Raw genomic sequence first — 13110 nt, forward strand, 5'->3', positions numbered from 1 at the left:
CTGGCCTTAAACTGTTGGGCGTCTCCCCTCTCGGGTGTTATTCTACCCAAAATCAACAGGTCTCCCTTTGCTTGCATCCAAATTATTTTTTTTTTTAGCAACTCTACTTGGCCAGTTTTATAAGAAAATGAGGTCATCAATAATTAACAAAAAGAATTTTAATCTAAATTTTCTCACTGGCTTGATAAGTTGAGTTGCTTATCTCTATTACATTTCTTAGGAACTTCAAACAAACTTTATTCGGAAACAAGACTGCCAGCCTTACGATTGTATTTCCCCATAGCTAGAATTTTCTAGAAAGATACCTCTTTAATGGGGAAACCACACTTAGAAGAGACTGAAGAATGAGTAAATGGAGAAGAGAGTCCCAAGGTCACCTCCGGACATGCACCCAGCCCGTTCCCTCTCTGCTGTTGCCCGTGTCGGCCTCGTGCCTGCTGTGTCCTCACTGACGGCAGAAGTGGTCCTGGCCCTCCACAGTCCAGCCGCAGGCCCTCCTTTCCCACAGAGCCTTCCAGGCCTTTGTATTCTCTCATGGTCACATACTGTTAAGGTCTTATACTGTTTCTTGGTTATGGTCCCACCCACACCATGAGCTTTTGCAGGGCAGGAGCCTCCTTCACCCCTAAGCTGGGCTTGTAAAATCCTTGAGGAGCTCATGTCAGGCTGACATATTGTCCGGAAGCATGGGGGGTTTTGATGGAGATGGGTGTGGACATGAGGTTTGAGGTGGGCAGCTCCCCTTGGGTCGGAGTGTCCTGCTCAGCCGGAGTGAGTCCAAGAGTCCTCAGAGAGGCAGCGCTGGGCCTTTAGACTGGAATGGGTTGGCAGGGGCTCCAAGCAGTCCGGTCCTATTATGCCAGAAAATGAAATTGTCTTCATCTTTTTAAAAGCCAGTCATGAAACATAGTGGTTTTGCTTCAAAGTTGCAAGTGTGTTAATTTTTTTCAAAAGTAAAAGAAAAATCAGATTCCTGCCCTCCCCTCTTCCTTAATCTGTTCCAAATGAGAGCTCTGAGGAGGAAAACTCCCAGAACCTACTCTGTTAAGCAAATTGATTTCTGCTGTGGAGTGGGGCTGAGCTGGGGAAGGGAGTTAGGAAAATATATGGAACCTGACATAAAAGACTTGGCGTGTGTTTGGAAAAGGGTTCAGGTTGTTTGCAGGTTTTGAGTTACAGCCTGGGTGCGTTTGAAGAAGCAGAACTGAGCGGCACCTCGACCCACACAGCCTTGCAGGACTTTCCTGCAGCTCCTCCTGCCTCGGCCGGAACCTGTTCAAGATGCCTTGCTTGGCAGGCTGGCCGGGAAACCTTCCTTCATAAATAACTCGCTGGGGGAGACAGGAGTGATAACAGACCTCAAGTGGGAGCTAAACTGCCTTAAGCACTTAGGAAAGGCCATGTGTAAGTCTGGCCTTGGAGCTCTCCTTGCCAAGGCACGTGAGCACTCTTCGAATCTTCAGTTTGGTTACTCTCATTTTATTGTTTCTTTGACCTCTCTAACCAGCAGGGTGATGGAGGCTCTGATTGTGAGCCCTGTTTTTGTTTTTCACACTCTATTTTTATATTTTGAAACTGTGGTATTAAAATATACACTCAGAAATGTTGGCTCTGCACCCACAAGACCCAGGAGGCCATCCAGATGCAGTGACAGAACTGCTCCCAGCAGTGCCCCACCCCTACCCCTGCCTTTCAGGGAGGGACTGGATGCGGCGGTGGGGGAGGGTGTCCAACCATTAGCAGAATTCCAGCCAAGTATTTTGGATTTGACTCTGAGAAATTGGCAGGAATATTTTTCTGGTGGCTCCCTGAAAATACAATGAGGGATCAGAACCCTTAGAAGAAGTCCTAGTTTCAGACAAAAGGTTCATTTATCTCCACGTGTACAGTTCTCCTGACCCCCATCTTCTTCACCGTCCCTGCAGGAGGTGTGTGCAGCGTGGCACTTAGGTAGAAACAATAAAAGCAAAGCAGCCTTGTTTGTGTCACGCACCACCGTTTGCTGGAAATGGTTGTCACGTTCATGTTACTGTAGAGCTCAGAGAATGGGCACAAGAAGCCTTCCCAGGTGCCGGCCTCCCCAGATTCTGCTCCAGCCAATCCAGCCCCTCCCTCCTTCCTCTTGCCATCTGTTCTTCCCCAGGCTCCTCCCTGCCCTTTGCTTCCTCCAACCAGAGTAGATCTAGGAATCTCCTGACGTTGTTTCCACCTTGGCTACAAGCAGTGCCGGGTCTTTTTGAACAGACTTGTCCATAAATCTTAGCTTGTTTTTCATCTTTGAAAAAGCCGATTCTATCAGCAAGTCATTATTCACATGTAAGGGGCAGGGAAAAGTTCACTGCGTTTCAAACTTCAATCTCTTTTCACTCCAGTTTACAACATCCACTCCCCAGAAACCACAGAAATTTTTAAAAAATCAGTCCCAGTAGGCGAGGTGCCCTGTGACATAGCCTGCTGGAACCAGGGCCAGCCACCTGGGTGTGGGGGAGGGCGGGGGATGGGAAAGTGAGGGTAGGTTGATCTAGATAGGAGCTGGCTGGCTCTAACCTATGGGGGAAAATAATTTCAGATTCTCAGAGAACTAAGATCCGATGGTTCTCACGTTAGACTGGTGGATTTGGTGGGTGGGGGAGATTTGGGGAGGCAGGCGATATTTATAATGAAAGGCTTAACTTAGCCATTACTATAAATTACAAATAGAGAATACAATATAATATAACTAACGGGCTAGGATATACTTCATGTCCATGTTACCCCAGCTAAAGAAGAGGTGAAGGGAGGGTGAACTTGGAGCAGATGGGAGGAGAACGGAGGAAGGGTGCATGGGGGCAGAGAAACCAGTTCCCAGTCAAGGACCTGGCTCTTTCTGTCTTCTCTCATCCTCAGCATGTTGGCTTTTGACCTCATGCTCGTTCCCATGGTTACAAGATGGTGCTTGTACCTTCAGAGATCACCTCAACATTCTGAGTCTCATTCAGAAGGAGCAAGAACATACAGTTTTCTTATCACAAGGTTCTTTTTTTATCCAGGAAGGAAAAAAGGCCCTCCGCCCCCCAGGAGATATCTCTGTATGTCTCCTTGGCTAGTTCTGGATACATGGCCACTGTGGCTCTGAAAGTAGGCTGAGAGAGGAAGAATCATGCGAAAGAGATTGAGATGGGGCTTGACACATCACCTGGAGCTGGGTGCATCACCACAACAAAATTGGACTTTTGTTAGCAAGGAAGAAGGGGGGTGGCTGTTGAGTGGGCTGCTAGGTGAGGACTTGGTGTGTCCCCAGGCAGTGCTGTGACACATCAGGGAACTCCAAGCAGTCCAGCATAAGAGAATGTGAGTGGGATGGGGGAAGAACAAGAGCTAAAGCTAGGGAGGTGAAGACCGAGAAGGCCCTGCTGCTGCTTGCTCTCTGTGTGGGGAAAGGAGGAAACTGAGGCGATCACTAACATCACCCAGAAGAGGGGAGGGGTGTCAGTGCTGTCTGAAGCAGTGATTTTCACACTTCACGGTATACACAGATCACCTGAGGATCTTGTGAAAATGAGCTTCTGAGTCAGTAGGTCTGGGGAGGGCATGAAATTCTGCACATCTTACAGACACTAAGAGGACGTTGATGATGTGACTGGAGACCATACTCAGAGCTGCAAGACCCAGAGCGTCTCTCTTGCAAGCAAATGTTCAGATGTGTTGGTTAAGCATTTTAACATAACTGCTAATATAACTGAAATAAGAATTGAGACTCAAATCATTAAAGGGAAAAAGACAATTACTCTGAGACTGAGTCCCTCCCCCACCAAAGGGCAAAATCTGATGTATTTTTTAGAAATCCTGATGTCTACATGCAACAGAAAAGCCACACCAACCGTGGTTGGAACACAGTGGATGCTCCTCTCTCTCCCAGGTTAAAGCAGTCCTTGTGGAGCAGTCCAGGCTGACTGGTGGCTCTGTCATGGGGACCCAGGCCCCAGGCTTTCTCTGTCTTTCTGCCTGCCTCTCCTGGCCTACGGCTTCCATCCTCAAGGTCATCTCTTGGTCCCAGGTGGCTGCTGGAAGCCTCAGCCTTCCCATCCTACTTGCAGATGATTACGAAGGGCAACAAAGAGCTTGTGCCCCGTCCCAAAGCCCCATAAAACGTCAGTGTACCTCTTGTTGGCTACAGCTTGATAATGTGGCTATGTTTAGCAGCAGGATGTGCAGAGAAATGCGTTCTTTTGGCCTGGGCATCTTACCTAGAGTTCTCTTACCAAGGAAGAAGGAAGTACCTCTAACCATGTCACTTTGATACAGGAGATGCACCTGAAAAGGCACAGAATGGTTGAAAGTAAAGGAATAAATGAAAGAATTTCAGGCAAATGGCAACAAGGCTAAAGCAGAGGTGGCAACAGCAATACTAGGCAAACTAAAAGTTTGAAAAAATGTAGGAAGATGGACAGAAAGGGACACATTGGATAAATGAGAAAAAGTATAATCTACAAAGAAGATGTAACAGACATAAGCCTTTACATATCAAAGTAGCATCAAAATACAACAGCCCCCCACCAAAAGAAATATTAGGTGGAAAAAATTGTTAAAATTACAACCAAAGTAGAATACTTTAACCTTCCTTTCTCCAAAGTGATAAGGTCAAGCAGATTAAACATAAATAAGGTTATAAAGGATTTGAAGGCCGTATTTTAAAGCTTGGATAGGTTTACCCTTGTACTCTGCAGACGGAAAATAAGCACCCATTTCAGATAGCTACATCATGTTTACGAAAGTTGATTATATTTGAGTCATCAAGAAAATCTCAATTCCATAAGGTAGGAAACTTTCTAGGCCACATTCTGACCAAATTGCAGGCAAACTAGAAATTTAAAATAAAAATATAACAGCAAAATACTACTTGGATATTTATACACACTCTTTTAAACAAGCTATGCAGATGACAGAACAATAATTAAAAACTTTTTTGAGGCCCAAACAGATGAAAACTCTATCAGGATTTAAGTAGACGAACCTCTCCTCAGAGGAAATACTTTGCAGTGGTTTATGGTTGTTTTTTTGTGGAGGGAGGGGTGGTAATCAGGTTTATTTATTCATTTTTTTTTTATAATGGAGGTACTGGGGCTTGAACCGAGGACCTCGTGCATGCTAAGCACACACTACCACTAAACTATTCCCCACCCCACCCCAATTAAATAATTTTAGACAATTAAATTATGATCCATAGCATACAAAGAAGTCTTTGAAAATCAATAAAGACAATAGAGAAAGAGGCAAAAGTTAAAAATCAAGCACTTTGTGGAAGAAAAAATAGCCATGAGTAAGTACACATATGAAAAAAATGCTCACCCTGGCTAATAAGAACAAAATGCCAACTGGGGCAGCGATGCCCTGGCGTTTTCCCCATATCTTACTGGCAAAGGATAAAAAAGGTGGCTCTTACCCGGGATTGCGAAGGCTGGGAAGGAAGAGGCATGATCTTAGCTGGTGAGACTGTAAAGTGGTGCATTTGTAGAGGGAGTTTAATGCTGTCTATAGAAATTTAAATGTACATGTAAAGCAGCTGACCCAGTAATTCCACTTGTAGGACTTTATCCTATAGAAATAACGTGCACAAGTGCAAAGATAAATGTACAAGTTTATTCCTTTCAAAGTTGTTTATAGCCAGAAAAGAAGGAGCAACTTAAATGTCTATCAAAAGATTAGTTAAATAAACTTTGATGTATCCACATACCATAGGCAGTTAAAAATAATGTAGTAAATCTATCTGGACTGATAGGCAAACTATTCATGGTATATCGTTACCTGAAAAAAGCAAGTAGCAGAACAGAATATACAGAATGATCCCACTTATAAATAATAATAACTTTATATAAATACATAATTTTTTAAATCTAGAAGGCCATATATTATTAATTATATAGATGGCCACTTGGCCCCTTCTCAAGGGCAGTAGCGATGGCCCCCTGTCAACACTTGTATCCTCTTCAACACGTGCTAGCGAGGTGGACCTGGAGCTTCCAGCCAGGGCAGCTTCACTGCACCTTTTCCCTGAACATGGTGGCCTGGGCTCAGTCACGTCGCTCGGAAAGTGACAGTGATTCAAACTGAGATTAACACTTTTTTAGCACCCTAGATTATGGACTGTGTAATGTTTTGCCTTTACTTGTTCCTTAGTGTTCTGCTAGCTCGCTCTCCACCTTCAGAACCTCCAGAATCTTTCAGAATCTTCAGAAAGCCCCACACAGGCCATTACCCACAATCCCAAAGTAACCCTGTGTGGCTATCTTTTTAGTCTCTATGACCCGTGGCAGGGAGAGGGGCTGCCAACACAGTCCCAGCAGGAAATAGACAGCTCGAGGAGGAGAAAATTTGAGGGTGGAGGTCCCCCAACACCTGATTCCCACCCTGCCTGCTAATCTCTGTGCTGCTTCACTCCTCAGTCCCAAAAGTGACCCTCCACTTGATTTTCCACAACCCCCTCCCCGACTCTCCGTGTAAATATTAGCCTGGTCATTGAGTCCTGGGCCAAAGAATGGTTTGGCCTCCAGTGTAAGGTTGCCAGATTTAGCAAATAAAAATACAGGACACCCAGTTAAATTTGAATTTCAGATAAACCACGAAGAACTTTTTTGTGAAACTATGCCCCATGCAATGTTTGGGACATACATATACTCAAAAGGCGTTCTTTGTTTACCTAAAATTCGAATTTAACTGGGCATCTTTTGTTTCTCTCCAGTGGGCTCTTTTTGCTCCCCCATTCCAAGGAGGGCATCTGAAAGTGTAAGGATAAAGATCAGTAGGAGTTGTAAGCGACACTTACCCACTAGTAAGCACTGCCCACACACTGCCAGTCACCTCAGCCCCCGAACCTACTGGACACGCCCCTTTTGTACCCCCTCCCTCCTCACACCTCCTTCCCTACTTCTGAGCTCAGGCCTCACTTCCTACCCCTGAGCTTTCTCTCCTTTAGTTTGTGGCTTTCCCCTACCCTCGCCTCTCCTCCTCCTTTTTCCTCATTTTGCTCTCACTGGTCCAGAACATGTAATTAAAGTTTACATATTTGAGTGTTGGTTATACTTACTAAATAAGGTTGTATGTTCCTTGGTGTAATTTAAATAGCAGGGGAATTTAACTTTGTGTGTGTGTTTCATTTTCCTTTTATTGATAGGTGGCCTTAAGTTTATTTTTAGCTATGTGAATCATTGACCTTCACCTTGAGTGGGAAGAAAGGTCTCCCATTTCCGGAATGAGCTCATATGCATCTCCCTAAGACGGATGCCAACAGGAAGGAGGGGAGTGGAATAGATTTAAGTGGGGGGACAAAAAGGGATCCCACTAAGTTGACCCATTCAGGGACGAGGCTCAGAAGCCTCCTGTACTGCCCCACAGCCGAGACTTTCTGGATTGGGCCCGGCTGCCCAGGGTTGGGTACTCCTCTCTCCTCTTTGTGACTGATCACCTGACTCCTCCCCAGGGAGTTGCAGCCTCTAACAAACAGTGAAGAGCATGGCTGGGGCTAATTGCTGGGGTTCCCCCCTCACCCAGGCATTCTGCTTCTGTTCTCTGCCTCTCCCCATGGGAGCTGATACTCGAAGGAAACTATTCTAGCTCCCTCCCCAACATAGGTGGGGTCTGGGCAGTTCTCTGAGCTCCCTCTGCATTAGAGCCTCTGGTTTCTCATTGCTTTCCTGAGGTTCTCTGATTTCTGTCTTCTTCATTCTCTCCCTGCCTTTGTGTCTTGGTCCCCATTCTCCACCCACCAACAGAGGGCCCATGACTGAGGAGGTCCTTTCCCATCAGAGGAGATCTTTGAAGGGCAGCACCAACTTGGAGAGAGAATAGTGATCTAGGAATCAGAGTCGCCTCCATCCTGAATTTGTTGGCTCTACTCTCTTGGCCTCAGTTTTGTCATCTGTAAAATGGGGCTGATCACATATCTCATGGAATAGCTGTATTAAAATATGAAGAAAAACAAATGTCAGAAAGGACACCCCATTCCATCCTCAGTCAAAATGCTAAATGATATTCCTTTAATGCTGGCAAACTAGAAACTTGCTATTTGTTATAGAGTCCTTTTCATTCACCCAATCAGAGACCCTTACCACTTTACTTTGGAGGCTTCTTTTAATTCCTTCTGTCATAGAGTCATGAACATATGGGTATTCTTTCCCACCTCTCTTTTCAGGCAGGGGAGAATCGGAAGGAGGCTGAAGGAATAGATAAGTCCCCCTTGACATTCCAGCCTGTGATTCAGTGGAAAGGTGTTTGGCTCTGTCAGAAGTTTGACCTAACGTTTATGACCGAGTTGGGGCATCTTCTTCACTTTGTCAAGCAGGCAGCTGAGTTTGATGTCAACACATGCCAATGGCCAGCGCTCCTCAAAGGCTTTTCGTTCAGCTGGGATGGGATTGAAATGACAAAGCCTCCCCCACGCAGAGCCTGCTGCCTTTTGCTAGACAAAGTCACGTGGGCCACTGAGAGCAGAGGCTGCACTCCAGCTAGAGCCCGATCACGAGGGCGGCCCAAGAACCTGGGCTTCCCAGAGCGCGAGGAACGTGGAATATTCGAGGCCACAGCATTAGGACTCTGAGACTGGGACAGAGCTCATGCGTTCCCTTGGTTCCAGCCGTGCAGGGCTTCAGCCAGAGCCTGGTCTCAGCAGTCACCCCGCTCACCTTGTGGTTCTTTTCTGTCCACACCTTCGAGGCAGCCACACCGCTGGGGAAAAACAATGGAAGTCAGCCACACCCGTGGAAATCCATGTCAGGGAGGGAAGGCAGGGGCAGATCAAAGCCTCTGTAACCCAAGAATTCCTCAGCAGCTCCTGGTCCCTTAATAATTATGGTTTGGAGATTTGCCAGAGAGCAAAACCACTTAGCATGCCATGTTTAACAATGAACAGTTTTCTGTGTTCATAATAGTCACTGTGCAGAGCAAATAGGCACCTTGAACAAAGGGTAGGATATTTATGTGTGTATATAAAATCACCCGCACCACCTTAAACCAAAGCATGTCTGCAAGGAAGAATGCGGCACTCCCCTCTGTGCTGTACCTGTTTTATGAGTAAGTTGGAGAAAGTCTACACGTCCTGCCCCCATCCCCACCTCCCTGCATTAAAAACAAAAACCTTTGTTTAACTCAGAATTTTCCAGGCTTATTTAATAGCCAAATCTTTTTTTCTTTTTTTCCCTTTTTCCTTTGCTTGGTTTTGGAGTTTGGAGTTTTCTGTTTTAAGTATCTACAAACATTCTAATAAGCCAGCATCCCAAGGGAAACTTTTTTGGGAAATGATGGCCAAAGAGGGTAGGAAGCGGGGATTTTGACCAGTGGGAAGATGGAAAAAACAAGTCCCACCCTTAGAGGTGACGAAGAGGATAGCTGGAACCCAGGTCTGTACAGCAGGTTGGCAAACCCCACTCCTTGGACCCTGTCTCTCTGTGTTATTGTTCAGTTAGTCATTCATTTGACAAACACTTGTTAGTGGGAGAAATTGGAGAAGAATGGCTTCTTAGATGAAAGTTCATTAGGACTGAAGCTTAAAGGTTAGATATAATTTGAGTGAGAGAAGATGGAAAAGATGGGGAGCCTTCCAGAAAGACAGAGATGGCCAAGTGTGAGGCATATTCAGGAAAGGAATAAATTAGTGTACAAGCCTCCATATGCGAGTAGGGTGGGGTGAGAGGAAAGATGGGATGCAGCCGAGGATCTCTGGACCAAGCAGGACTCTCACATGCAAAGGACGAAAAGTCTGACCCAACCCACTCCAGCACAGCGGGGCACAGTGGATCATGTGACTTGAGAGTTCTGGAGCCAATTCAAGGGCTCAGACAGTGTCCCAGGGACCTGGTTTCTCACCGTTTTTCTTCTCTGCTCTTCATTGGTTCTGTTTTCAGATAAGCTCTCACTTCCCTTGGAGTTGTCAGATGGCTGTAACTGCTCTAGCCTTCACATCTTTGTGTAATCAAGGCCTGTATCAGTAAAGTCCCTTGACTTTTAAATGCTTTTTTAATGGCTGTAGTTGGGTTCCAGGCCTCTCCTGGAACTAATTTCTGAAGCAGGGAACATGATGCCCTGATTGGCTTAGACCTGGGGCAGGTGCCCATGGCTGGAGTCGGAGGGGGAGTTAGCCACACCCAAAGCACATGGACTAAAGCTGTGGAGGGGCTGGCTGTCCAGGGGAAGGTTGGGACACAGCTATCCAGAGAAGGTGAATGGAAGCTAGGCCACAAAAACAAGAGACGTCCACTAAAAGCCCAGAGTGCCAGGGCAAAGAATCTGGATATCATTTGCACTAGAGAACCAGTAAAAATTTTTAACAAATAAGTAACATGATCAGAGCTATACATTAAGATTAATTCAGCTACAGTTTAATAGCTGCCATGTGCTTGGCAGATGGTAGGGGCTCAATAAATATATATTGAAAGAGAGAGACGGATGGATGGGGTTTTAGTAATTAAAGGTAAAGAGCATTCTTAGTAGGTCATCATAATAGCCTGGGAGGGAAGCTAGTAAAGGAAGTCCCATCAAGAAAACTAAGAGGTTCCATTGTCATGAAGCCACATAAGGAAAAACTATCAAGAGGACAGGGTTGGTCAACCATCCCAGTCACCATCAAAAGGTCAGGTCAAGGAGCATCAGGACTGAAGAAATGTCACAAATGAGTTTTGAGAGAGAAGGTCCAGTAGTGGAGAGGTCAGAAACCTACTTCAAGGAGTTTAAAAGTAAGTAGGAGGCCACTCTGTAACATCATCTCTCTTCTCATCTGGCCCCCTTCAGACTCAGCCACAAATGCTCCTTCACCTCCACGCCTTCTTCATGTGGCGCCTGATGCCAGCCCTATGACCCCTCTCCAGCCACATGCCCTTTTCTGCCATGTGTCTTTAGGGCCCTCCTTCTCCCTCTCCAGGCTGTCTCTCATATAAATATTGACATTACTCTCTCATCCTCAAACCACATTTCCTAGTCCCTGCTCTGCCTTCAAGCTAATGTTTCAAAAGAATCATTAGAAAACTTTGAAGTTGGGGAGGACAGATATTTGAGCTTATATTGAATGTCTTTTTTAGAAGACAAGATTATCTGGAAGAATGAGTAGTTAGGGAGTAGGATGGAGGAACAGGGAGACAGTTGGAACAGTTTATATAGAGGTTCAGTTAGGAGTCACCAAAAAAAAAAAAAAAATGAAAGAATAGCACAGCCAGGGGGCAGGGAGATGCCAGCTGAAATGAAAGAGCATGGATGTGCAGAGACCCTGAGGACCAGACCCTTCCCTTCGGTGGGAATCAGTGGCTCACAGTGAATCCGGAGATGATGTGAGGAGAGGTGGCTATGGAGCACAGTTGAGCCTGGAATGAGATCAGACTGACAAGGGAAATGGGGGCTAGGAAGAGCATCACAGACCCAGGGAGCCCAGGATATCTGTAGAGAGAGGCAAGTGATGGCCTAAGAGAAGGGGCAGGGTCAAGGATGGGATCAGGATTAGGGTGACGGGGTAGTTAGTTTCAGTGGAAGAAGTGGAAGGTTAAACAATTGTTTTAGGGTTATTAGGGAGGCCATGTGGCGTCGGCCGTAGTGTATAGACTGTGTGGTTTAAATCTCATATCCTCACCTGTGTCTCTGCTTACCTCGTGGGTAAAATGGGTCTCATAGTACCTTTAAAAGGTCGTTGTAATTAATACATATGTAATTAATTTATGTGAAGTACTTATGATAGTGCTTACACATAACAAGTGCTCAATAAATGTCAGCGATGATGACTTTCACTTAAAAGTGTTGAAAAAGCTTAGAGTTTGAGATCTTGAAGTTGAAAGAATTGTAAGTAATGACAAGGTCTCGGATGCCGTCAGGGTTATTGGGAGTGAAGTGAAATTGGAGATGGTGAGTATTGGAATTGAAGAGGTTGGAGAATAGTGAAACCAAGCACTGGGAGGGATATCTTTACGGATGTTCAAGTCACCAGTCAGGTGGCGGTGACTCTGCGTCATTGAGAAAGGCCTGGTCTCTAGTTAAGGTTGACAAGAACAGGGAGTGGTTAGTATGGACTTGGAAAGAAGAGATATTGTTGAGTAAGAAGGAGAGGCAGTCTGGAAGTGGCAGGAGGTGTATGCTGATCCTCCTGAGTCAGAGACTGAGGGAGGGAAAGACCAGTGTCTACTAGAAAGTTAGGAGTGTGGGAGCTTCCACCAGGAGGAGAAAGAAACAGGGAAAGGGTGAAAAATATGGAGAATTTGCTCACAATAGAACAGATTTTGATGGAGAAGAGCTGTTTTTCATAATAGCTTTTAAGAAAAACCATTCCCCAAACCTGGGGGCAAGTTGGAATAAGGCATGAGGGTAGGGAGGCAGTGGAAAGGAGGCTTTAGAGTAGATTCCTGAGAATGCCGTTAGAAGGAAGCTCTGTTCCCTCACCTGGATTGTAAAATGGGTGACCTTACACAAGGTGGCTCAGGATTGTGTGCCGGTCTCTGGAGCTGGACGCCATTACCTGACAGCCCACCCACATCCCTGGGGGATACCACTGGGCGCTCTGACAGGTAGAGGGACCAGGAGAGCTGGGATTGGGGACTTCTGTTTTTAGAGAGCAAATGGCTTTTAAAGGGAAGGAAACAGGACACCAGCAAGCTTCCCAGCTGCGTTCTCTTCCAAGAGCGCTGCTCTGTAATGTAATTGTATTCAGACATTTTTTTTGCATGACATCAGGGAACAGCCTCCCTTAAAAGCTTTCATGAAAAAGCACAACTATAAAACAGACCCAGGCAATGAAATGGAAACCAGACGTGTGGGTCTGTGTAATTTGGGTAAAGAGATTTCTCCTTACAGCTTTGTGATCTGATCTCCGTTCTCTGCATAAAACTCTATTTCACGGGATCCACTTACACACGAGTCTTACCTTGCAGGTGCTTCTAGACGTAAAGCTTCTTGCTTTATTACTGAACGTGATGAGGCTTAGGAAAACAAGGGTTCCCGCCTCAGTGGCTGTTCAGACCACCCTCCCAGGCTTGCAGCCTTTCTAGTCCTCCAAGTCCTACACCTCTCCTGTGTGAGCCAACACCAGCAGCGAGGAGGGAGGGCCAGCCCTCTTCCCTCTTGCTCCTTTTACCCCCAGGTACACTATCTCTCCACCCCTCACAC

At 45.9% G+C, this 13110-nt stretch overlaps 1 protein-coding gene across 6 annotated transcripts in view; it reads left to right on the forward strand.

The window, feature by feature from the left end:
* The window catches only part of THADA (THADA armadillo repeat containing), a 286630-nt gene that overhangs the window by 256651 nt on the left and 16869 nt on the right, over window positions 1-13110 (forward strand). The gene's annotated exons all lie outside the window — the stretch shown is intronic.

Source organism: Camelus dromedarius, chromosome 15, assembly GCF_036321535.1.
Source record: "Camelus dromedarius isolate mCamDro1 chromosome 15, mCamDro1.pat, whole genome shotgun sequence".
Classification (NCBI taxonomy): Eukaryota; Metazoa; Chordata; class Mammalia; order Artiodactyla; family Camelidae; genus Camelus; species Camelus dromedarius.